The 26,763-nt window shown below is 39.0% G+C and overlaps 1 protein-coding gene across 13 annotated transcripts in view; it reads left to right on the forward strand.

Annotated features, from left to right (window-relative positions):
• Window positions 1-26,763, forward strand: part of NRXN3 (neurexin 3) — a 978,580-nt gene that overhangs the window by 391,641 nt on the left and 560,176 nt on the right. The gene's annotated exons all lie outside the window — the stretch shown is intronic.

A 26,763-nucleotide genomic window follows, 5' to 3' on the forward strand; every position in this document is an offset into this window, starting at 1 on the left:
GAGTAAGAGGACAGATAGGGGGTGGGGAGCAGCTTAATAGCTTCCTTTCACAAACTATTTTTACATACATAGGAAATGGAGTGAAAATTACCTAAGAGTTTTTCCAGTAGGTCTCCAGGTAAAGTAGTAAAAGACTATAATTGCATAAGCAAATCAGATCTCACAGAGCAGGAGGACTTTAATCCCTTCAGTCCCATTGCCACCTCTAATTTCCCAGCAGTTTCCATTAAGAGGTGCTAAAAATCAATCCAGGAATTGAGCTGAGAAGTTTCATTAATGTGGCTGTAATGGGGGCAGTACTGAGATCAGTGTACCAGCAAGAGGCTTATTTTAATGCCCTCTTCATTGTTCTGGGTTGGGAAGTTAATGTAGCAGTTTACATGCTCTGCTCCATTAATATGGTCCTTGTAATATAATGTGGGCAGCTCTTTGGTCACCTAGAACTAAGCTAATTTATGGGCAAGCAAAGGAGACCTTATTGGTTATTCACCCAGAGAAGTGTCATGTAAAATTAGATCATGCTTCTTCAAGGATTTCTGTCTCTTCTGCCATTCTGCCTTTCCCAAACTGAAGCATACTGACATCTCCCTGTCTTCCTTCTTGCTGAAGGGTTTGTGTATGCTGTGTGAACGTTGGAATAGACTTCTCAAAGGAGGACCATCCAAGGATTGGTGGGATTGTGTGTAAATTCCAGATGTTTGTCTCCAGTTACTAAATTGCCAATCTGTAGTTACCAAGCAAATGTCAAGATTGTCATGAATATGGACTTCATCCTTCAGAGGAGGAAATACCTCATCTCTGGCTTCTTACTCTTTAAATTTAACGCCCAAATAGTTTGGGATTTTGTCCTTTAAAAGTGTGATGTTTTTAGGTCACTTTCAGTGCAGGTTTTATAGTCCCTTTTAAGCCTTGTGCAAATGGAGTTGTGTGACTAAGATGCACAGATTTACAGGTAACGGAGTGTAATACAAAAAAAGTTTGAGGGTTTTAAATCTTACTTGTAATTCTTGAAGGAACTTTTGCGACACGACATGCTGAGAATACGTATTGATGCATCGTATAAAGATCTAATTTTCTCTTAAATTTTAGAGATAGAGTTATGCTTACATATATTCTTAAAACTAATCACTGTGATTTGAGGCTATCATTTTCTTAAAATTGAGAGTAATTGCTATATAACATTCACTGACTGCTTGGAAGGCACTTAGAAATATCTCTTCACCAGTATTCCCATAAATGCTTTACTGAATTGTCTTCTTTTTAATGATCTTCACCTTGCAAACAATCCTTTGAACTGGTCAATGTGGATAACTACAGCCCCAAACTATCAAATATGATTCTAACTGCACCTTGCTTGCTTGTTTCTGTATTTCTAAGGCAGGGAGAGGGCCCAGAAGTGGGTTTCCATCCATTCTGTGGAATCTGTTTGATGCAAACAGACTATCAATAAACCAAGAACACCTGTTTCCTATGAGTACTGTTTTCTGAGGGTCTTGTGCTACTGGTTTAGCTCAAACCAGGCTGCTTTTCTTCTCGAAGGTGCCATCAGTACAACAGATGTAGTGTTACTAGGTACCCTGGAGAGAGGAACGGATATCTGATTACAAAGCTTGGCATGTATTCAGAGTCCTTAAGGACTGGAGAGTTGCTCAGTGTGCAGCTGAATGTGTTGCTTTTTATCAGTGAAGTCTCAGGAGAATTCCAGAGATGCGGAGGCTGACAGGTAAATGAGTTTTACAGGATGAAGTGCTGAAGAGCTTTCAAAGAGCAAACATGGGAGTTGAGTGGAGAGTTGTGTAAAGCCCAGGGATTTGTATTGTTCAGGCTTTTCAACTCTGTTGACTCGTGGTGCAGCGCATGTAATGAAAGCACTTGAAGTGAAGAAATCCCGTGTCCAAGGGTGTAAGTATGAAGTAGCTCTGCTTACTGTAAAGATTTTTTTCTTTGTTAATCACTAGTGGCCCTCTTTCAGTGATGTCTCTTTCCGCTTACAGTTTCCCTTTGGGAAGTGAGGTAATTCCCCTCAAGTTCTGAAAGAAGTGTTGTCATGTGAGTGTCAAAAGAGCTAAGTCTGTGTTTCTGTTATAGTGTGGCTGTCCTTTTGGATTTGCTCAGCATGAAAATGTTGTTGCAGCGTATGGAAGAGATAATTCCTTTCTGTAGTTTTCTTGATCATTTTAGCATCTGCAGTAAAATATTGTAATCTACTCTGGATGTAAAGCTATACCAGGAAGACCAAGTGCAAGACCTAGAAGATCCCATGTTGAACAGATGCCTGGAAAGATTGATATAAAAGATTAGAAGATCTCTACTGGAAAACTTAAATTTATTGTAGGATATTGGGAGCTATTTTGAAGGTCAGGGTACTACTGAAGGACATGCTCTGGAATTCTTAGCAGAACAACAATTGCATAGATGTTTACAATTGTTTAAAACTGGACTTAATTAGATTTGGAAGGGAGCACAGAAGAAATGTCCCTCTGTTACTTAATCATTGCCCTGACAGTGGTGCAGACTACCTTCTATAGATGTCCTCAGCGTTAAGAAAGCATTAAGAAGAGAGTGCAGAGAATCTAGTAAATAGTGAGAACGGTGATAAGGAGATGATAGCATATAGTTGAGAGTATGAGTAAGCTGGTTTTTTTTTTTTTTTTTAATTCTGGAAGTGATGAAACTACCATTTTTCTCTTCTTGCGTTAGATTTTTTGGAATCCGAGAGAGAGCTTTGTTCTCCATAATCTTGCCAAAGGGTATTCAGAGGGACTGGGGAATGATCTTCTCTCAAATTCCTTCTCCCTTACCAAATTTTCCAAAACTTGAAGTTGGGACAGTAGATTAATACTGATAGATTCATCCACACTTTCTAGACAGAAATAATCTAATCTGGTATTTCCTTACCTAAATGGGGGAGCTCTTAATCAACTTTTACTTCGCCTAGGAAGAGTTGAATAAGTTTTACAGACAAAAATAATCCATTGATATTTGTGTTCTCAGACTGGGTCTGTAGCAGTCTTGAGAAAAGAGTGACTAGCTTGAGGTCTGCTCTCTCAACATACAGGTTCCCCATGTGCTGTTACGTTTTGGTGTGTTTCCTCACTCTCTTGATCTTTTTTCATGGTTCTAATTATAATCTTCAATGAAGTTGGGGAGTAGTGCTATTCACAACTTGCCCATGGTGATCTGAAGTGTTGAGGGGCATGTGTGATTAGCCTGCAGTTGCAGGATGTATGAGAGGTAACCCAGACTGCCATGTCGTGTCTTGCAGGAGTCCTCCCCTGCCTTCTGCCATAGGGTGGATAGAATAGTAGAGGAGAGAGCAGTTGCATTTTCAGCATCTACAGGAATAAACAGTTTTAAATAATTTCATGACGATTTACAACACAATTTTCAAAGACGAACTACTTAAGTTTCAGTCTTAGTGCCAGAAGCACTGGTTTGGCAGGGAAAAAAAAAAATCTGAAAATCTTCTTTAAGCTTCCTTTAATTAACAGTGTTTCTGATGAAAGATTTACAGAGATGTTACCACTTCATCTATTCCTAAACTGCATATGCAGAGCACAAAAGTTGCTGATGAGGCCAGGAATAAGACATTTGGTAGTTACAGAGATTTGTGCCAGTGGCTGTTTTTAATGTAGTTGTCTTGTAAGTTTGCCATTTCAAAACAGCCTTCTCCAGATTTTCCAGCAAAATTACTTCGAACAAAAGTTTTCTTCACCAGAAGTTAATGGTAAAGAAGTTGGACCTAATTCATTTACTATAGAACCTGTAGACTTCAGGATTTCTTCTTATCTCTTCCCTTTTCTCCCCCCAAAAACATTACTTTTGGATCAAGAATCCTTTTTTTGCCCCACTAAGTGAGCCTTGTAAATTACAATTTTGAAATGCTTTCCAGAAGTAGAAACTCTGGGGGTATAGATGTCATTATTGTGCAGTCATACATAGAGTAGAATTTGCTTGCAACCACATATGTGATCCTCAGTTAAGTCACTCTTGTCAGCAGGGAACAAATGACAACCACTTCCTTTTTCTTTCTTTTTTTTTTTTTTTTTTTTTTTTTTTTTTTTAACAAGCATTTAAGCCTTTCAAAAGTAAGTGTCAAATCAAGATCATGGTCAGAATGTCAAGGGTAAAAACCTCAAGTTCTGAAGGAATATTTTTATTGCAATCAAATTTTGCTTCAAGTCCTGTTGGTTGGATGAGAATGTATATAGCTAAGGATTACAGGCTGCTAAAAGGAAGGCTACTTAGCATTTCAAGATGTAAGATCTTAGCTTGTATGTTATCTTAAAATGGCCTGAATTTTCAGAAACTAGAGAACGCTCTTCTAATATCTATTATTTTTCAAGCTATTTCATGTCAAGGAAGCACTAGCACCACAATTAATTTGAACCTAGTTTCTACCTTCACTTTTGGCATTAAAGACACATTTAAAAGATGGTAGGCAGGGTGCTTAGGGACACGTTTAGTTGGTGGACTTGGCAGTGCTAGGTTAATGGTTGAACTTGATCTTAGAAGTCTTTTCCAACCTAAACGATTCTATGGTTTTCAGATGTCAAGGGAGCCTGTAACACTTGCTGTGGTTGAGCTTTAGTTTACATCACAATAAGCCAGGCATGTTTGCATTTTGCTATTGCTTTTATAAGATGTAAAAATTATTTTATGTGAGAATGAACTTCAGCGCAAAGTGGTTGAAAGGTTGTTGTCCCTAACAAGGGGCAGCAAAACCAGGAGTTTATTAGAAGTTGGACTTGATGATCCTTGTGGGTCCCTTTCAACTTGGAATATTCCATGGTTGTATGATCCAAACCGTGCAGCAGCGCTGGGTTAGAACTTGACAAACCGGAAGGAAGGATGGAGGCTCATTCCACCTTAAATGCCAACACTTTGTTTTTTTGATGCTAGATTTTTTTCTCTCTCCTTTTAGAGGAACTAAATGGTGCAATAATCATTGATGGTTGCACTGCCAAGATATTTGCCTAACTTAGAAACTTCAGACTCCGAACAGTCTTCTGAATCAGTATAAGCTTATTCATTAGATTTCCAACCCTGTGATATTGTAACTCCTCTTCAAGAATACAGTACCAGTTCACTGTTTAATTTCAGTGTGATTATTGTTGGCTTTCTGTTAATTTTGTAGTGGTCCCACAGCAGTGATTATTATTTATTTCTGTCTCCTAATATACAGTCCAATTTACATTATTATTAGTTTAGCTCTAAGTATAACTCAACACTCTAAAGAAAGCCTCTGAATGTTTTGTTGTAATGAAGTATTTACCAGTGAGGGAAATGGAGCAAGCAAGCATGCTCTCTGTTCCTCGTAATTTATTTTACTTACCTGTGTCATGCTGGATGCACCCTGAAGCTTCATTCAGTATGGTTTCCAGGTGTCAAACATAAAAAGTGTCAGTGGTGAATTATGGCAGTCTATGCTGTTTTGTCAAGATGATTCTTATTACGTAGATCATTGTGGCCCAAGAAATCAGCACATCTGCCTTTCCCGTAAAAAAGCCAGTAGAGTCAGCCATGGACATTAGTAACAGGTCAGATGAGGACTTCTGGGCAAGATATTTTCTGCTTGCTTCTCCAGGGCACTGCACTGTAGTGACAGGAGTTGTTGTGCCAGTTCATCATTGTCTTTAGGAGAGAACTAATGAGCCAAATTCATCCTGGATGCAACTCCACTAAAATTACTCAGAGCCTGATTTCAGCTCCAGTGTGGTATTTCCACTTAGCCTGCTGTGAAGAGGCATACTGTGTTTCAGGAGGATTCAGTAAAATAGCTCGTTACGCATGTGGAATGCACACGACAAATTCATTACTGGCTAGTTTGCAGAAAAAGTGGTGTGTTTACTTGCTTTAGAAAAAACAAATCAGGACACTACAGATTCTGTATTTCAGAACCTGTTCTAGAATTCTATTAGGTTGTTTTATTAGTTTGTTTCTGCAATGGAACAGATGTTTTTGGTAATGTAGGGGTGTTTTTTGACTTCTTAATCTGGCACTTTTTCAGGCTAATTTTTCAATCAGCAGGGCAAATGAGTTACCTCCCCACTGCAACTGCACTTGCTTTACTCTATGTTAAGTGTGTACCTATGAGTACAAATAACATGTCTGTGTGCAACTTGGACATTAAATATCCAAGTGTATAAGTCCCTGCATGAAATAAGTTTGGTAGTTACTATAGGGTTATAACTGCAAATTATTCTCAGTAAAACCTTCTAATTCATTCTGTACTCTGATAAAAACACATATATCTTCATGATAGTGCATGTTTTTGATCATTTGATTGTTCCTGGGATGCTATTGTACACGTGACAAGGTTACAGTAACCTGGCTTCTATGTATGTTGTGTGAATGGCAGGCTTGTATTTGAATCCTACAGCTGATAGCTTATTTAACATTCAGTTGTGCTTCCAGAAAAGCCCAGGATGCTGCTTGCCATTCTTTTCTTTGTTGTTCTGCAGTATGAAACGTTATTTTCCTCTGAAGAAGAGCAGGTCACTTGCAAATGCTAATTTCAACATGAAAGCCTGCAGTTTGTTGTTCTTACTCAGCTTTGTTCTTTAAAAAAGCAATTTTCTACTGCTGTTTTTTGTCTTCCAATAGCGTGTTTGCACTATATATCTAGCAAAGCATTTATTTTTAGTTATTTCTTTGGCTTCTTTGTTCCCAAGGGTCTTGTCAAATGATGTAGTCTTTCCTGTCACCTGTTCTGTATCTCGTTCTTCCTCCCTCACAGCCCATCCTTACTCTTTCTTTCCTACAGTAATTGTTCTCTCTGTGGGCTCTCCTTTGTTCTGCTGTAATATGTCATCCTGCCCCACTTCCTGTGCCAGTATATTTTCTCATCTTTTACCTGCATATCTGCCAACTTCTAGTGCCTGCCATGGTTTGCAGCCTCTTATCTGTCTTCCAGATACTATGTATGTTATTTTTGCAGTGTAGAGACTTTGCTGTTGGGAGGTGTCCTAACCAGGCCACTACAGGCAGAACTCATAGTACATCTTATGAGATACTGCAGTTTTTTCTTTCTTATTTTTATTTTTTTAAGATTGTCCCCCTGTGTGTTACTTTTTTCCTCGCCTACTAAATTTATCAGTGGATGCTTAGGTTCTGTGGTGAAAATGTTCAGCAGCCTTCCAGATGTTCTAATGAACTTGAAAGTCATGGAGTCAGACATGGAGAAAGGAATTTCAGCTTGATTTTTCTTGGGTCTTAACTCCTCCATCTCATTCTTCCTCCTTTCTTCTCCGAAATGCGTTCTGGCCTGGAGTAGGGATGTTTATTGCCATGTATTCTTCAAAGGTTCTGTATAGGACAGTGTTAGGTAACAATATTTCCGTTATTGGACTTCTTATATAGCACAATGAAAGTATGGGCTCTTAACTTCTTTCAGGAGACAAGATAAGGGCATTGTGAGTAATTTAGCTTGTAAGATATATCCTGAGCCATTCAGTCCAGGATGTCATGCAAAGTAAGTTCCATTAGATCAGTTTGCAGGGCCTTGTCCAGTGAAGTTTGAATACGGCTAAATATTTGACTGACATCTTGAGACTTCGACCTCTGTTGCTATATCATCATATGCTTATTTGACACCTTATTTGACACAAAAGATCTTTATGCCTTGAAAGTCTTACCACTGGGCACTGTGGTGTGGGGATCATGTACTACATGCAGAGAGCTTTGCAAGAAGTGCCAGAGCCTTGCAAAAGTGGAATCTTCCACAGCATTCAGATGATTGCTGTGGTTTCAGTGACAAGCGGCTGAGAGCACATCCCTCAAGTACATGCTCCAGTAAAACTATTGTAGTTTTGCTTTCTCGTAAAGAGCTCATCACACTTACACAATAGTTATGTAAGTATCTTGCTGCTACTATTAAAAATAATAAAAAACCAAAACAAAACATAATGAAGTAAATGATGAAATTAAGAAAACTGGATACAAAGACCATATAAAAATGATGAAAAGCTTCTAGGAACTGTCAAGGAGAATATCTTGGAAAGGACTGATGATTACAGACTACTAGAACCAAAGCTTTTAGAAGCTATGCACTTCGGCTCTTCTGTGGGGAAGTCTGTGGTAATAGCATGTTACTGCTCTCATGGTTGCTTGGATTAAACATAGCATAAGTGTGCTTTGCTTTTCTAAAATTATGCAGTCTTGTTAGGGCATACAAACCAAAAGTGAGAAAAGGGCATGAAACAAAAGGGAAATTAAATATGTTGGTCTTCAGATATTTCTCTCAGTGGAGGTACATGCTTCAGCCTTTTTCAGATCTGCAAATCAGAAGCTTATTAAGACTATGATTCAAACCATCAAAGAGGGGAAAATATTACCTTTACTTATGCCTTGTTCATTATGAATGCTGATGCTGAATTCTGGCAAGAATATGCAGCTTGAGTCTTTTTTTTTTTGCATGTGAATTTTACTCTAAGTACTCATGGAATGATGGGTTGACTTGCCCAAATCCCAAGCATTTTCCTTTATCAGTGCTTTTATTAAATCTCTAAATAATACAGATACTTATCCCATGTGAATTATGAGCAGTAATGGCCATTTGCCTCGCTTTTAGCAAACTTATTTGTATATTTATATATTTTATATACTTATTTATATTTGAACACATTTCTTCAGATAAAACTCATTTTACGCAAAGTATCCAAGTTAGGTCAGTTTAGTGTAGGAATCTCAATCACACTCTCCAGGATTTATTTAGACCTTGACTTTATGTTGGTATAGTGTGCAGAATTGGTTTTCATTCCTGTGTTCTGCAAAATCAGGAGTTAAGCAAGAGGGATTTGCTTGAGCCTTGTAAATTATGCAGACTGTCTGAAGAAAAAACACTTAAAGGGTGGAGTTGGCTGTTTCTGTTTCTTCAGCTTGCAGCTTATCAATTCCTCCTGGCTATCCATGTAGTGATAAAAAATAAAACACCAACATTTAGTCAAAAGGCTGAAGCCTTTCTGTTTGCTTTGGGTCACCGTAGCTCGCACCCATGGCAAGTTAAACTGGTAACCTCATCTCTGTGGAAGTGCAGCATGAACTTTGTATTGATACCACTTGATACAATTAAGATGCTTCATCTTTTTTTTCTCACAAAAAGCGTACTGCACATAAATGCCATTACAACTGCTTTTCCATCTACTTTCAAAGTGTAATTGAGTGTACATCCCTAAAACATTTGCCGGTGTTAGATCCTGGCTCTTAAAGATAGTACCTTTTACCTCAGGACCTTGTGGAGGTGCTCAAGATTATAGTTCTTGGTTTGAATGCAAAGGATTTGGGGACATAGGGACTTCTTAACATGGGGGTGTCATTCTGTTCTTCCTCTTTGTTATACCATCTGTTTCTGAGCTTGTTTTACAGAAGTTCTATCTTGCATAACTCTCTATATGCAAGCTGTCTTCTGGTGGAGGTGAAAGGCATCAGGTGTGGTAGCAGAAGGCTTTTAATTTTCTAGCTGATTAGGAATTTCAAATACAAGTCTATCATACATGTTTATATTGTCATAAACTTTTAAATTGTATATACAAAATATTGGTGATGCGTTCGCTTCTGAGTCACTACTTGTAATATTTGTCAGGAAGAGATTGTTTTTTATATAGAGGCTGACAGTACCTGGCTGTCTGACTACAGCTCTAGTTAATGTGTGAAGAAATTTTAAGAAGATTTGGAAACTGGGGAGTGTCAGGTATGTTAGGTAATATTTGCCACCTGTTCACCTGTGTTGCTTCAGAGTAGGCCATTCTTGTAATTACTTTTGGGAAAACTTTTTTAGTGTGTTCTTAGGGTCCTGAGCTAATCTATTGCTTCCTGATTGGTAGTCATGGGTCACAAAGACATTATAGCTGGAATTAAGAGAGTTCCAGTGACAAGCGTGTCTCTTTCCAAAGAGCTGGCCATGTACTGAACTAATGGTGATAATGTAGCACCATTACAATTAGTGATTTTCCTGGTCATGCTTTCCTAGCATGATCAAACTGGTGATTCCTCCTGGATATCAGTAAACAGTCAGAGGTGTAACTCCTAGAAGTGAAAGATGCACAGGGCTAATGTGAGAAAGCATTTTGGCCACATAGATTGCTACCCATTTTACTCAATGATTGTAAGGATTTAGAGAACCTAAGAACAAACCCAGGTTAATCAACTCTCAAGAATGTACCAGGACCTCACAGCACATTTATACGTTATTTCTTTGCCATGCTAATTTTATTGGCTCCTAACCATATCTTGGCATGGTTAGGAGCCACCGTCTGTAGGGAAACCTAACACTGTTAGCACCAGAGAAATAAACCACTAATGTTCTAAGTGATAACCATTTAACTTTTCTAACCACCTGTAAGAGAGAGGCATAATATTTTGGAAGAAGTTTCTAAATATTGCTGTAATGCAGATAAAAAAAAAAAACACTTTTGCCTGATGTATCCAGAGAAACTTGAGTGTGGGGACTTAAGATTTCTCTTTCTTTCTGTTCTGTAATACCTTTGTAAGCAGAAGAGGAATGCCTCTGATTTAGTCGGTGACTATTTAAATATAAAGCTTTTTGAGGTCACTTCTTGTATCTGTTATGTATCTGTAGCGACAGGGAAGCGCAGTGCGTCAGCTGGAACTAACTCTGTGTTTGAGTTCTGCGAGTTTGAATAAATTTTGCATGTGTTCTAAAGTCCAAATTCCCAATGGCTTTGCAGCCTGTCTGCAATGTTGAGGTTTCCCTCAAAGCCTTTAGAAATGCTCCTTTTTTTTTTTTTTTTTTTTTTTTTTTAGAAAGAATTCTGACATAAGGTAATTGATAGCTTCTTATAATTGTTAAATTGGAAGATAATTGATCATAAGTTGTGCCTTTCCATTGATATACCTAGCCTACAGTTAGGATGCTATTTAAGCTGTTCAAGGGGGTAATGTCTAGCTGATTTATATCCTGTGTAGGGTTGTCTTTGTGTCCCTAGACATGAAAGAATATATAACATCTTCCATTTCACTGATATCATCTCATGATATTTCCAGGGTATTCCTTTACCCTAGTTCTTGTCTGCATTGCTTTCCAGGAAATTCTTGCTATTTTCTTCCAGGAAAGACTTGCTATGATTAAGTTTCATAGATCTATAAATTATTATAAATATGTATTTTGCTCCCATGTATATTTTGCTCCGTTTTTGTGTTTATAATGGAATCAAGGCCTGTCTGAGTGTTGCCAATCTGTACTCATTACTGAGATTCTTTATCCCTTGTGTCTTTAGACTTCAGAACTAAAATCATAGGGCATTTTATGAGTGACAGACTGCGTGGTGGGATTGGCCTGTTCACCATATTCTGGCCTGTTGCACAGCCAGCATGTTGCCCATTTGGATGTAGATAAACAGAAAATAAAGAAGGAGGAAGGGGTGGCGGTGAAACTTCAGGATCAGCATGTTTGGAAAATTCCTTATCTCTTTACTTTGCATTTCCCCACCGTTTCTTCCAACATCTGTGCACATGCTTCACTTGCTTCAGAGTGGTGTCTAGCAAAAGCCTTCTTTGCATTAATGAAAGCCTGTCTAAACCCAGCCTTATGCTAATTCCACCCCAAATACCAATGACAAAAGGCACTGGACCTACTCAGACTGAAACCTACTCGTTTTTTTATGAAACTGATTATTAACAGAGTATATAAGGTACCAGCATAGCAGGTCTTTGGCCTAAAGCCAGTGAAGTGATTGTGTGGCATTGGTGTGAGTCTGGCAGACAGAAAAATGTATCATTCTTTGCAAGTCAAGTTTGGGTATGACAAAATAAATACCTCATTTCTAGCTGTGATCGCATTTCCTCATCTTGTTGTGTTAATAAATGTGTTGACACTTTGAAGAAGGAAATTGAGAACTTGTACAGATGAAGTCTTGGTAAGGGGGTTCAGCCACTGCTCTGCATGGCCTTGCAAAGTGTGCTTAATGTGTAGTTAGCAGTATTTGCTCAGGATGAACTGACTGTGGGGAAAATGTGTCCTTGTGCTTTCTCTTTTAGAGGAAACTTGCCAGGTCAGGTGCATTGGCAATATAACCTGTTTTGCCTTAGGTGGGCTGGTGGAGAAATTGAGACGTTAAAGCTTCCTTCCAGTGACAGCCCCTGCATGTATCGCAGGATTCACATCTAATAACTGACTGAGCAAGACTTGAGTTGAATCACTCCTGTGGTGAGTGGCACCCAGAGGGGACGTGGGTAACTTCGTGGGACTGCTTGTTCGGGGGAGACTTGGCCTCCCCTGAGGATGGGGAGTGTGGGAAGCACTTGGACAAGTCTCTCTGTATTAAGTCCAGAAGAACCAAGGTCATTATGGTAAGGGTCAGCTCCCTCTGATTACTGATGTTTATAGGTAAAAACCTATTTCTGTAGGTATTGCACTATACAATATTATACTGTAAAGACCCATACCTTTTGAAGGATACATTGCAAAGGAAAAATTTCGATACAGAAGGTGGCTACTGGTCAGCTGAAGTTCATAGACCTTAATTTATGGGACCAGTCATCTTGGATCGTAATACAGGCTTGTGGGGTTGGTTTTGATGTCTGAAAAGTACATTTTTGTGTTGGTAGATTAGCTAAATAGATACTGGTAAATAAGGACATTAGTCCATAGGCTTTGCATGAAGTGGTTAACTTTATATGCAGCTTCTCTGAATAGAACTTTTTCTCAAAAAATATTCTGTATTTTTCTCAGCAGTAGTACTGCTGAAAGAAGCTGCCAAGTAGAACTAGATGAAGTGTTTTCATTTGAACAGTTTATTAGCTGAAAAGTGCAGATTTATGTTGACTGGATCTATTTGTGAATTTAGTTTGGAGTTGGCAAGTGCTTATGAAAAAGAAAATGGCAAACATAAATATTATGACATTTAATATAAAAATATGTTGACTTCTCATTTTTAACAATGTCTCAAAATTAAATTTATTCTAAAATTATCTCTTTTCCCAGTCAGTGAAAATACAACTTTTGGTTACCAGTGGAACAAAATGTTTTCACAAAACAATTTGGGTTGGAAAGGGATATCTGGAAGTCTCCAGTCCAACTCATGGCTCAAACCAAGGCCAGCTTAAAAAAAATAGTAATAATGAAATTGTCACTTTGGACCTTCTTCTGTCACTGCAACCTTTCAAAGGTGGTGGTAGGTGCTCTTGCATTGGCAGCAGCTGAATCCCGTAGTACATTTGGATGCAACCTCTCTGATCCTGTAAATTTATGTATGTCGGGAACTTTGTAAGCCTGGGGGCTGACCTTGTCACTGACTACCACAGCTCAGAAGGCAGTGACTGAGTGCTTCAGCCCTTTTCAGTTTTGACTTTTATAAACTCCAAGCAGAAGTGTTTCTGAAGTTGTCTTTTGAGGGGGCAAGTTTTGATCAAAAAAAAAACAAGGACATTTTCAGACTGGCCTGAAGTGATTTTTGTTTTCCTTCCTCTGATGTTTCCAATTTGTTCACTGAACCAAAGCAGCCTCCTGTTCTTTGTGTTCCTCAGTGCCAAATGTGATCTGTGCTGTGGCAGCACCTCTCTGGTCCAACTCTTCTGTGCATATGTTTGCATATTCGCCTTAATGTCATAATCAAAAATACATACAGCATTATTTTTCTGTCAGCTAGCATTCTGCAGTAGCTAATCAGATGTGACTCAAAGAGGAAATTCACAGAGAAGGTGCATTTTCAGATTCCATTTGTGTATATGCTGAGGGAATATTTCTTTGTGTGGATGGGAGAACAGATGTTTTGTGCATCGTTTTTGACTATGTGGCTCTTGCTAAGTTGACTATAAATATAAAAGTAAATTTGCTGATCCAGATGGTTGTCCAGTGTTCCTGTACTGATACAAATACGCTTTTCGTTGTTCTTTGCACGAAACCACGTGCCTGCATTTGATACATCATTGAAAGTCAGTTTTGGTATAAAACTAGAAGCTGTTTTGTTTGGCAATGCTACTGAAGTTGAATGAGAAATTAGAAGTCCTTTATTTCCAACTCATTGCAGTAGCTCCTGGCACTTCTTTTACACTCTACCTTATTGAAATTACCATGGCAGCATTAAGTGATGTTAAAAGTGACCCAGTTGCCTGCAGGGTTGTACAAACGGTTTGCTTTATAGGTAAAACTTCTTTTTACCCATTTGGTTTTAAGCATGCTCTTAATTACACAAAATCTTAGCTATCTTTTAAAACTGGACTTGAAAGCGAATAAAAGCTGTATCTGTAAATATTTGTTTCTTGTAAAGTTGGAGATGAAATATAGCAGTGCTCTGTCATTTACTGAGGATTTAAATGTATGTACTTTGCTAATGTTCAAGAGCAGTGTGCTTTACTGTTCCCATTCAGCACCTCTGAAAATTCAGCAATCATTGACTTTGAGGCTTATTTTATTAGAACGGAGCTGCTCTCAATGTGAGATTGTTAATCTTTGCAGTGAAAATGGGTCAGAACTTCATTTTTCTTCCCTCTCCAAAAAGGTGGGAGGGGGGCGAACAGTGAGGCATCGGTGTTAGACCTGTGCATTAACAAATAATAAAGCAATGTGTGTGATGTTGAAATATTTTTATTTAGCGGTCAGAAGTGTTCTTGGCTTGGGGTTTGGGGTTTTTGCTTGGTTCTTTGTTGTTGTTTACAGAACAGCTAGATGATGTTGGTTTCAAACTTGTTTCTTTTCTTCACCTTCTTTCCCTTCCCTCTTTTGGTGTACATCAAATAGACGACGGGAAGATGTTAGATTTGTCTTCCAGACGCTGAAGTACTTTGCTAGGATATGTCACCAGCAACTGAAATAGAGAATAGGATGTTAAGACTCAATCTGTGAGAGTATCACACAGATGCAGAGCACTCAGATTAGTATTTTCTAAGCAGTCTTCTGTGGTTCCCTTAACCATTAAGTGATAAATCCCAGTCGAGTAGGGAAAATTTCTTGGCCATCAGTTTCATATAGGCCATCCAGATCGTTATCAGACTAACTGGAAATGTTATACTTGGTATGAATTTACGAACTAGTGAGAGAATAGTTTAGGATCCATTGATCTAAACCATTAATTAGCAATACTATCGAAGAAGAAAAGAAAAGCTTGGCCTACGGTTCTGCAGAGTATTACACAGTGCTTGATTTCAGAAGAATTAGGTGAGATCAAGTGTAATGCTTACAGATTCCAGTTTTTACTTCTGTAAAACCTGACTCCTGAAGAATAAGTACATTTCTAGATTTGGTAACGGGAACCTTCTGAAGTCTGATCTTCATTCTCCAAGCTTGGGTCTGTTAAATGTGTGGCCTATGTAAATGGTAGTGGTGTTACAACATCGGTTCATTCCAATCAGGTTTTATACAATTTCATGAAGCTTGCTCATGAATGCATGGGTTTCACAGTGCTCCTGTGAAGGACAAAACTAAGAAATAATGGTTTGTTCAACAATTCAGGACACCAGCTGTTCACTGGCTAGAAATAGATGTCAAGGGGAAAAATGCATGGGGGAGAGGTGTGTCTAATGTACCCATCCCTGTAATAACCCCTACCTCCTTCCCTAACAAGCAGCATGAAGAAATAACAAGGCTGTGCTGGTGGTGTTTTTGTGTGTCTTTTAAAATGCAACATGGAGAAGTAACCTTTTTCACAGACTAAAATTCTGTCTTTCCAAATTTACAGTGGAAACTGAATACACTTGTCAGTAAGCTTTCAGTGGGAAATGAAAGTGCTAGAGAGATGTTTGACCAGCTTATGCCATTAATCAAATTCTCCTCTTTGTACAACTTAGCCAGAGGCTAATGTATTCTATTGCTTGATAGTCAAACAGTCTTATTGCTTAAGTGCCTCTGGAACAGCTTGAACTAATATGTAATCCCAGCACAACTAGATTTTTTTTTTCCTTCAGTGTCTTTACAATGCTGGGTACTACTGCTCTTTTAAATGTGGTATGTAAGAATTAATAAACCTTGTAATTGAAAAAGCTAACTAACACACCCAGATATCGGCTGATCTCAAGAAGTTTACCTCTTTTTTTTCCTTGTGCTTGTGTCCTTATCTGTGCATTAAACAAGAATCTTTCTTTTTCTCTGTAAAAGATCTTCTCTTTTGAATATGAGTGTGATCTTGTCTGTGTGCTGAGCAAGAAAAGGAGACCCAAGATGCTAACAGTACTGTTACAGTCTACTTCCTGGTGGGAAGAGATCTGCTGGCTTCTGCCTCATCTTTCCTCAGCTGTTCCAGGATGCTTCCTTCCAATTAAGTGTCTGGTGCAATCCTGTTTAATTCTAGTGATAACAGGCTTACAAATGGCTGTAGTATGAAATATATAAGGTTTGTATGAGGGCATACGCATGAAATTAAGTGACTCAGGTGATACGTTTGAGAAGAAGGATAGCATCACTTTGGGTATTGGAAACTGTCATTGGGAGCTCTGGGGGCAGAGAGGTGTGGATGTGTTTAAAGACACGTAGGGTTAGCTTTACCATCCATTTCCCTTTTTCCCCAGTGTATTTTTTCCTTTACACACTCCTTAGCTGACATGAAAGCTGTGACTTTAAAATCTGAATTTCAAAGGATTTCTCAATACTTGCCTCAGATGTCATCTTTATCTGTAAATCCTCAACTATCCTTCAGTTTGCACTGCTGATCCCTCAGCTTTCCAGAAGCATATGATCCTTCCTTGATAGCTCCATAAGCTAAACCAAGAGCCTCTTGCCTGCAGATCTAAGTAATGCTTGTCAGTCTCCTCATCAGGGTTTCTCAGTTCAGGTGAAGGGGACAAGTGTATGCTTCCAGTGGACTGGAGATTGGTGATGTCTGTAAGTATCTGATTTCCATTGGTGATACAAATCTTGTTGCTGTGACTTGAGTGGCTTTCTGCTAGCAAGGTTCCAATTCTTTTGGCAGTATGTATTGTGACCCCCTGCTGATAGGGTTTTGGAAGCAAAAGGGTTAAATAGCATGAAATATATTATTTGACGCTAGATTTCCAAACAGCTTCTCTCATGGGTGCTCGGCACATGTTTAGTCTTAAAGTCGGTAGTAAGTGTAGATATGGCTTCCAAATGCCAATCAGGTTTGATAACTGTTTTGCAAAACGTGTGAAAGGGAGAGGAGAATATTTATTCAAGAGGATCCAAGCTCGTGCTGTGACACTTCGGGCACCACAACTTGGCCTCATTTTCTGCCTCATAAAACATGGTCAGCAGTATCCCCCGGTTTTGTAAAGGATGCATTAACATTGTAGTGTCCTGAAGAAATGAGGAACTCTATAAATATTAAAATGTAAATGAAAGACTTAGAGGACAGCAGCAAAACAAACCAAAAAAGGGTTTGGCTTGCAACTCAAGAAGAGAAAGGACAAGGGGATGTTTGGAGAGACTGTTCCGTATCTCTGTATAGGACAATTTAGTAATATCTTCCCATTGTGTTTTTATTGGGTCATAGTTATCTTGTATATAAGCTGGAAACATGGTCGTTACTGAAACAGTTTCCCTTAAATAATAAAGTACATAGCAATGCTCTGTCTACCTGGAATACCAAGATGATTTCAGGTAGGATAGCATCAGATGTATTGCCATGTGGTTACTATCTTGTACTAACCATTTCTACTTAAGGGCCAGGAAAGTAGTCAATGACTCTTCAAAAGATAACAGCAGCTAAGGGCTCTATTCCATTTCACGTGGAAGATAACTCTTTGAGATAGGCTTTATGTCTTTCACATTAAACACTTCAGTTTGCACTGCTGATCTCTCAGCTTTCCAGAAGCTAGTGATTGTGATCTTTCCCTGATAGCTCCTTAAGCAAAAGTAGGAGTCTCTTGCCTGGAGGTTGAAATGCCACTTACCATCCTTCTCCACCAGTTTCTCAGTGAGGAAAAGGGGACCGATGTGAACTATCAGTAACATGTGGTTTAATGTTAACATCTGAAAATGCAAGGTCTCCACTTGTGGTTTTGGGTTGCTATTTGCATTTGTTGGTAATATGATTTATACGCATACATGTAGGATGTTCTACCTCACGGTATGTCTGGGGTTCTCAGATATAAATACTGGCTAATAGCCAACAGAGAATTTTAAAACTGTTTGGTTGGCACCATAGGTTGAAATAAGTGGTGGACTTCAGTAAAGAGGCAGCATTGCGGAAAGGGAACTAAACCTCAAGAGTGCACGCAAGGCTTTCCACTGCCTGGACATGATGAATCCTGGTGGTTTTGTAATTGTAGCTGGACATAACTTTAATGATACTGACTGTTATGCTGTTGGAGGGGCCTGAAGCTAGGTCATGTAATAGTCGTAGCAACCAGAGAGAACTCGCATGCACATGTAATGCCTCAGGCATATGGGTGCCACAGAGGTACCTGAAATGAAAAATGTAGGTCCTTTGTATGTTCAGTGTCTCTGGTCTTTGCCCTTGGTATTTGAATAATGAAGTGCTCTGTAGCAGGAGTGTCTTCTGCTCTGATACTACACAGCTAATGAGGGTCACAGTGTTCCTTAAACAGCTTTCTTTAAGTAATGTTTGGGACTGGAGCTCCAAAGACCTGTTTTTTTTTTTTTTTTTTTTTTTTTTTTTTTTTATCCTTCCGACTCAACCATCTGTTCAACCATGTCTTTGGGAAGAGGAGCCCCTGCCCTTGCCGTTTTTTTGTGCTCTAGAAGAGGGGAACAAAGATGCTACCCTGCTGTTAAAGTGGTCTCTGATCCCTTGCTGAAACACACAGGTACCATTACTGGGAGGCACTGTACTGCTATTCCTGTATTTTTCCCCATCTCAGCTGCTTTGTCTTGCTTTCTGATCTCCTCACTTTTCAGACTTAGATGAGAAGTAGCAGGTATAATACTTGGGGAAAAAAAAATCACCACACTCAGAAAAGCACAAAAGCTCTGACCACGATCAGATAATTCCAAAATTCAAATAATTCCTTCCAATGAAGTAGTAAGAGCCATTAGACTACGAGAAGGCTCACCACACAAGAAGACAGCCTCTTGTAATGGAGTTCCTTACTAATGTAACAGCAGCAAAGAACTTTTGGGGATACTTGTTGTGGAGGCTCATACATTTCATTCACGTGTTTTTCCCTTGGAGCAGTTTGAAACTTGTCTAGGCAGTAAGCAGTCAGATTTCCATTATGTGCATGCCTGTGAGCTATGTGGTGAGGCTCACTCCAGTTGTCGCAGCCTTGCCTCCAGCATCTTTTTCTCGCTATCATTGATTCTTGTTTTTGTGGGGAGACGTGAAACTAAACATGAGGAGAAACTGTAATTACCTTACTTACTTACTGTTTGAGACACAGATGAACTGAGCAACCAATTGAGGAGATTAGTGAGAAGCTGTACGGTTTGGGTACCCATACTATTATTTCTGCCCAGGAGTAAACAGAAGAATTCGCTCTCTGTGCTCATTATGCCTGAGGCTTGCTTTGACTAGCACTGCATCAGCAGAAAGCTAATCAAATGTAAAGCTGGCTTAAAACAGGATTTCTTTACCTCTTTATTACTGTTGTGGTCTGCAAAAATGTGTGCATAATTGTAAGGTAACTATTTCAGCAGCAGTCCCGTCCTGCCTTACCACCTCGTGAGGCCGGGCGCTGCCCTCTGGTGGCTGCTCTGCAGTGGCTGCACTGGAAGCTGCTCCCTGGCTGCCTCCCTGCCTGCCATGCATCCACAGACAGATCTCCTGAGCTTTGCCCTGTCAGTATGGCACGTACAAGTATTTCCTTAGGCAAACTGCAGATCAGTCACGATATAGCATCTTCTGAGTTCTTTGCACCGACCCTGATGTTTCGGTTGTTCTCATCGATTGGGAGCAGAAGGATGTTGTGTTGTGGCTCGAGTGCTTTGTGCCACAGTCCTAACTAAAGATGAAGGTAAAGACAGTCTGACTGAGCTCACTTTGAAGTTAATTTAATTAAACTGTTGTAAATCTTAATTTTAAAAGCATGAATGCTTTTTTTTTTTTTTGTACTTACACATCCTTTTTTGACCTCACTGGTTAGAAATATAAATCGCTTTCCTTAGAAGTGGGAATAACTCCTTATAAATAACTTTTTTGCTAAGAATGGGAAGCCATCTGCTATCATTAAAAATTAGTATCTTGAATAGGAAATTAATATATATATATTAAAAAAAAAAAAAAAAAAAAAAAAAAAAAAACATTAACTGATCCTTCCCAATGATGGTTAACACAAATGTTTCCTTGGTGTCTTTTTAAAAAACATTCTTTGGTAGACACATGCAGTAGTTACATAGTCTCTAGAAACATTAAATACAACAGGACTGAAATTGAGGCAAACAAGGGGAATGACCCACTGCCCTTGGTGGAAAAACGGCACAAGCACAGTCTGTGCCAGGTATGTGACCTGTACCATGTACGTGACCAGACTGTCTCCTTTTTTCATTCTTAATCACAAGCTTTTTTCATACTGAGTGGAAGACACACAACATAATTTCTGCACTGTGTTGTTTGAGAGCCTTCTGAGCAAGCTGTTTTCATGTTAAATGCTGCTTGCATCCATCTGAGTCTTAATACAGTTACTGGCTAGGATGCCTATAAAAGAAAGCAATAGTCATCCATAGTGGTGCTACCAGTATTTATAAAAAAGCAAGGAACATATGTAAGTGCTTGTGTGTATGTATGTATACATATATATTTAATTAGTTTTTTTTTTAAGGCTTTTTAAAATACTTGGTATCCAAAGAACTAAATCTAGCTTAACTTATTTTTCATCGAGTTTCTAGGGACCCAGAGGTATGTTTCTGAAAGAACGAGTAGAATAGTCTTGCTACTTTTGATTTATTTGCTGAATAAATTTCATGCACTTAATGAGTTTGGCTGCTGGGGTTGGGATTCTCATTTGCTCTTATGAGGATAACTGATTCAGGGTACATCTAAAGGTTTTTGTGTATGCACTTTTATATTGCTGTACAAATGTAAGTAATTAAACTTGGTTTCTGGGTAGACTGGTGTAAACCATGTTCAAGTATATTGATTTCCCAGTGAAGCTGCTCTGTGTAGGTGTAAACAACTTCTCTGTAAAGCCTGATAAAAGTAGTTTTTTTAATGTATGTTATGTTTTGTTTAACTTATTGTAATACTTGGAGATGATCATGTTCCTTGAGGAAATGAAAAGCACGGTACAGGTAAGGTAGCCCGGTTGAAGGTACTGCAGGGAAGTGAAACTCTTTATTCCTTGTTAGCAGCCTTGAAAATGGGAATTCTAAAACCTGTATATGAGCAAAACAAATGTGTATGTATGTGAAAGTGTTAATTTGACCGAGTTATCTACTTATGTCTGCAATATGCCGAGAGTCTGAGGTTGCCAGTTGTTTCCTAGCAATTAACAATGCTCCTGAATTGAACAGCAGATGTCAGTCAAAAACTTTTTGTCAATACTACTGCTACCTGAAAACACCAACAAAATTCACACTATTTATATTAATCCAAAACCAAAATGTATTGAAGGTTTCCATGGCAGCTGCCAGATATCCTTTTGGGCCCTGCTTGTATTTTAATGTTTGCCCTGCCCTCCTTAGGAACTCTTCACATTTTGTGAAGTCATAAAGGGGTGAGAACATGTGGCAGCTGCTTTATCTTTGCACCCACATCTGATTCCTTTTTGCCTTAATTGAAACTGTCTCTAGAAATTGTGGCTGAGTATCTTTGGGCCTAGAGTTTCTTTTGCCCATCTTTTGAAAAAATAATGAAAAAAAGGTTTTATATTTTATAGGACAATATGGTAGATATTGCATAACATTCTGCATAATTATTTCATGTACATTGCTATATTCATATATATATGCTATATATATTCAGTGTATATAAAGCCTATATCTTAAAAAGGTTAATATCATTTGGGGTGAAAAAAAGGTTGGGAATTTTTGTATTGGAAAATATATATAGAAATAGAGCTTGACATCTTGCTGTAGCATCTTCAAGTGATATTGCAGTAACTGGCTGCCTAATGTTCATTATTCTCATAAAAATTTTCCAGTTCTTTCCTTTGGCTTTGTAACATGACCATTCAGTGTCACACTCTTGGGGCTGCAATGAAGGCAATTTCTCTGCAGTTCTGCTAGCCACATCTAAATATTTAAGGAATAGCTGAATAAGGTCTCACTGGGCTTGGTCTTTTTTCCTGAAAGCTTCAAGGGAATCTGTCCAGCTTCTCTCATGATTCATTCTCACGTTTCACAGACCTGTGCACAAGTTTTTCACAGTGAATCATGTTATGTTAACATGTGGGTAAAAACAACCTTACTGTCCCTCTCTAGAAGGCAGAGCAAGAGGAAAAAACAAAAAACACCCCTCATCCTTCCCTTGGGATGCTGATGGCATTTTTGAGCAATGTTGCCCTGTATAAAACAGACATAAAAAAGTCTACTGCCAATGAACAAAGCTTTGATAGCAGCTGAGCATTCTAAATAAATTATTATTTTTTAAATAAAAGCTTCTATTATTACTGTGGGTCATCTCTCAAAGTATTGTTTACCACTGTAGAATTTATTGTTGTAACTGTAATGAGGAAGAGCCTTTCTCATTCTCATCAGTCTGACAATGTCCTTTCTGGTTGTCTTTTGATATGTTTGACCTCTTCTGTAATGTTCGATAAGGTGTGCAGTAATGAAGATAGCCTTGTTTCATGAAGTCTGTTTTAATCATATAAATGGATCAGATAATGACAGCCTGCACTGAGAGTAAAGGCATGCTCTTTGATCCACCTGTGAGAAAATGGTGAGAGGATTAACCTTCTTTCTCCTTTGCATTTCAGAGTAGGGAAATTCTGTGTGCTGGTAGCCAAAACAGCTGATGCTTTCTGAGCTATGATTTTAAATGCAGCCCTCTGACCGGTTATTTGCTCTAAATGAGCAAGCTCTTGGGGCCAGATGGAAAGCAACTTTTTTTTTCAGAGAGCATGAATTTCTTTTTGTTTATACTTCAGCATGCCTATTCTTGCTGCTTACATAGTCTAGTGGGGCCAAGCTATTAATTAGCAACAGTGTACCTATGCTAGAGAAATAAAAAATTGGACATCCTGGGCTGACCAGAATGAGTTTCTCTGTTTGAAAGCATATACTAGTTATTTGATATAAATGCAATGTGCATGCTTATTGACAAGATTTCAGATGATTTACGAGGTGGTAAGGAGGAGCTGTGGCAGCTGAGTCAAGGAATCTTTGCTCAGGAAGCCTGAACTGCAGGTGGATTTCTAATAAAGTAGTGTTTGCCCCTACACTGAAGGAATACACACTAGCCTGCTTCATGAGGACAGTGCTCACTTGAGTGATATGCTACTCATTAGAGGTCGTTAGGGGGGTGGAATGACCAAGAAGGCCAGAGACACGTGTTCTCAGGGTGGGCAAGACTCTGTTAGCTTAATAGTTAATTTATTGTGAAAGTAGCATTTTTTTTTTTTTTTCCCTGTTATGTTACATCTTTCTTGTTCTCACTCAGAAATGAAACAAAATGCAAAAATTGCTTAATGCCCAGCTGCTATCTCATCAGAAGCATTATAAATAGAAAGTGTTGCCAGGCACCCAACTTCTAACACTGCTGCCTCTTTTTCTGGTTCCTTGTCTTTTATGATAAAAGACTGTTGCACAAGGGGAAGACTCACATCTTTGAGTTTCTTCTCTGTCCAGCTAACCTTTGCTTTGCCACTTCCTACACCTGCATTATAGATGAAGGGTGAGAGAGGTGCAGGACAGCTTGAAGGGGGGAAATCTGTCTTCCTTGGCCAAACACTTGCTGCTGTGTTTGGCTGTAAGACCATACAAATGCCTTACTGCATGTTCAGGGAGAGCACTTGATCCTCACCACTACACATGAACTATTTCTTCTTATTCTGAAGCAGCCACAAGTGTTGGATCAGAAGTCTTCTTCTTTTTAAAAGCTGACCACATATGACTGTATGGTAGCAGCACACACAGTCATCCTGCTCAGTGAGATGAGGCTTGGCACCCAGAGGTAGCAATCCCCCAGTGCAGTTGCTGAACTGCTTTGAGTTCAGTGGGAGTTCACTCAGGGAGCAGCAATTCATTTGCACACTGTCAACTGAAAAATGCAGGCACAATTTTGCTGTTTTTTTTTTTGGGTCAACCCACCTGCTGCAGAAATGTCTTCAAAGCATGTGAAAACAAAACAGAATGGAGTAAAAATACCTTTTGGAAGTGCTCGTCTGAATTTCACATCTGCTGAATGCTCTTGAGCAGTCCCATGTACACATGTTTTTTGGTACACGTTGTTTGGGTAACCCTACCAAAAGAAGCTCATGCCTGTTATTCCATACAAAATGAAGACTTGTGAATAAACAAAAGTATTTTAAATTTTCTTGATGGATTAAATATTAAATTGATCAAGACATGATCAAGACAGACTAGTAAATGCGGAATCATTTATTTTGCTGTGCTTGCTTTTCAAATTTATTAGCACAAACTATTAACCACTTCCAAATAGGAACCTCATTTGTAGACAACCTCATTCATTTGGAAAGAAGTTGGAAGGCCTTGAAATTCATATTAATTTATTTCTGAATTGGTTAAGGTACATTTTCTGTGAATCTAGTCAGCTTCTGTTACTGTCACAATTTTCATTTGAAAGAGTTACAGTGGGCATCAAGTTAGTAATGGCAAGCCAAAGCAGCTCTTTTTTGCTGACTCCTATTTGTGAGGCTGGGGTTGAAAGGGGGTAACAAAAAGGTCAAGCACTTGGAGTGGCTGATCCATGGTGAGCACAGAGCTGCTGTGCAGAAAGCGTTGTGTTTTCAGGTCAGCCAAGTCAGCCCACCTGGCTCCTTCCCTCGGTTTAGCCCTAGCAGCCACAATCATCCTGTGGAAAAGGTCACTGTGAAGCCATTTGCTGCTCTCGTTTTGCCTGCAGTTTCCCTGAAGTCAGGTAGTGTTACAAAAACACACAGGTAGGGGGTTCATTTAGGCCGAGGAAGTGGCTGTGTGTAACTACAGTAACTGCTGCAGTGTGCTCTCACGTAGGCATTACCTTTCCAGGCTGTCCGGGTGCATCCATTTGTAACATGCTCTCAGGGACAGTATCTGCTCCCACTGATGTACATCTAGCATAACTTTCTTGGACTTCGTTAAATGGAGTTTAAGTTCTGTTGATACAGACAAGTTAAACTTTGTGGCTATGACCTAGCTGTCAGGTTTGCATTTGTGGTGCAGTCTGCCTTTAGCACACAGGTGGGAAATCTGCAGAGGTTATGGGACTCCTATCAAGGAGGTATTGTCTGTAATTACAGTATATGACTCCCTATCCTCTTAAATCTATGGATGACTTTTTTTTTTCAGTCACTTTGCAAAGAGTTTTTTTTTTTTTTTTTTTTTTTTCCTCTTGCTCTGTGGTAAAATTGGTTAGCAATTGGCTTTATTTGAAAGCGAATTGAGTTCCCTTTTTGTTAACATGAACTGTGTGATCCCTTATTGAGAGATGTAATGTTCATTCTGCTGTCATCTCATTCTGTAAGGTTTCCCTACCATGTTGTATCCTAGCTAAATGAGACGTTTTCTTTGCCCGCATCCCCCTTAGTAAGGTGCAGTTACAATAATGTTGCTAATTAGGCAGCATGCACACTGGGGGCTGCCTACTGTCCTTGGGTATGATTTCTACCTCTTCAATTCTGTCTCACTCTGTAACATGCTACTCTTACTTGTTAGTCAGCACCACAACACAGATCAGAGTGGGTACATCTCCCTTGTGCAGAGCTTTGCTTGGAGATGGGTACTCTTTCAGTGAAGGTGGACTGTGTGGTAACCAGCTCAAAGTATCTGAATAAAAAATGGATTTTTGTTGAACAAACATGGAGAAATAATCTGTGTATCTGATATCTGGTTTTACCAGTGCAGTAAGGTGAGCTGTAGTGGCTCTTAGTATTGTCCCTGTCCTATTTCTCTGGTGTAGCTTTTCCTTTTTTGGGTTTTCTCTTCTGCCATTTTGGGCAATGGGCCCAGACCTGACGAGCAACAATTCCTGCTTCATTTCTCTGATACTTCTCTGATATATCTATGTCCAAAAAAAAAAAAAAAAAAAAAAAAAAAAAAAAAAGCTGAGTACTGTACAGAAATGAGCATAGACAGTTTTAATTTAACACACACTATTCTTCACTTACCATTTGACAGGAGCGAGGTGTTCCAGTCCTGTAATCTGAACAATTAATGTTTTAAGTAATTACCTGTCAACTGTGATGGGTAAGCAGCAAAAATGGACAAATACGGGTAGCACCAATGCTGTTCTTCTAGGAGCATTGCTTGCAAGGACAACTGTGGCTTAACTTTTTGGAGGGAAAGGGCTCCTCTTTACCTATGGTGACATGAAGTTCAGGGGGCCCAGCAAGCACCCTGTGTGGGTATGGCCAGGATGCTTTGTGAAACAACCTTAGAGGAATCGGCCAGGTGGTGAGTGGTGTTTGGAAGCCTTTCTGTCTTTATTATTATTGTTCGTTTCTTTGGGTGTTTTTTTTTTTTTTTTTTTATTTTTGGGGACTGAAAGACTGAAACCAGCCTGGCGTTTATACCTAAGTGTTAGGAGACCAGTGTAATTAAAGTTGAAAAGAATCCTAAGCACCTTGCAGCTGTTGTAAATGAAGGCTCTTAGGAAAAAAAAAAAAAAAAAAAAAAAGTAAAATGTGTAAAATGCTGGCTCTGCTCTAGTGTTATTTCTGTCACCAGTTTGTTTTTCTAATACTGTAATGCCCAGTACAGTGCTATGTTTGGAAATGAGTGCCATACTATAAGAGAGATTTCTGCCTCTTTTAAGAGGTGTGTGACCACTGGGCTCTGAGGACCAATGCGCTTCT

This window comes from Aythya fuligula, chromosome 5, assembly GCF_009819795.1.
Source record: "Aythya fuligula isolate bAytFul2 chromosome 5, bAytFul2.pri, whole genome shotgun sequence".
NCBI classification, from domain to species: Eukaryota; Metazoa; Chordata; class Aves; order Anseriformes; family Anatidae; genus Aythya; species Aythya fuligula.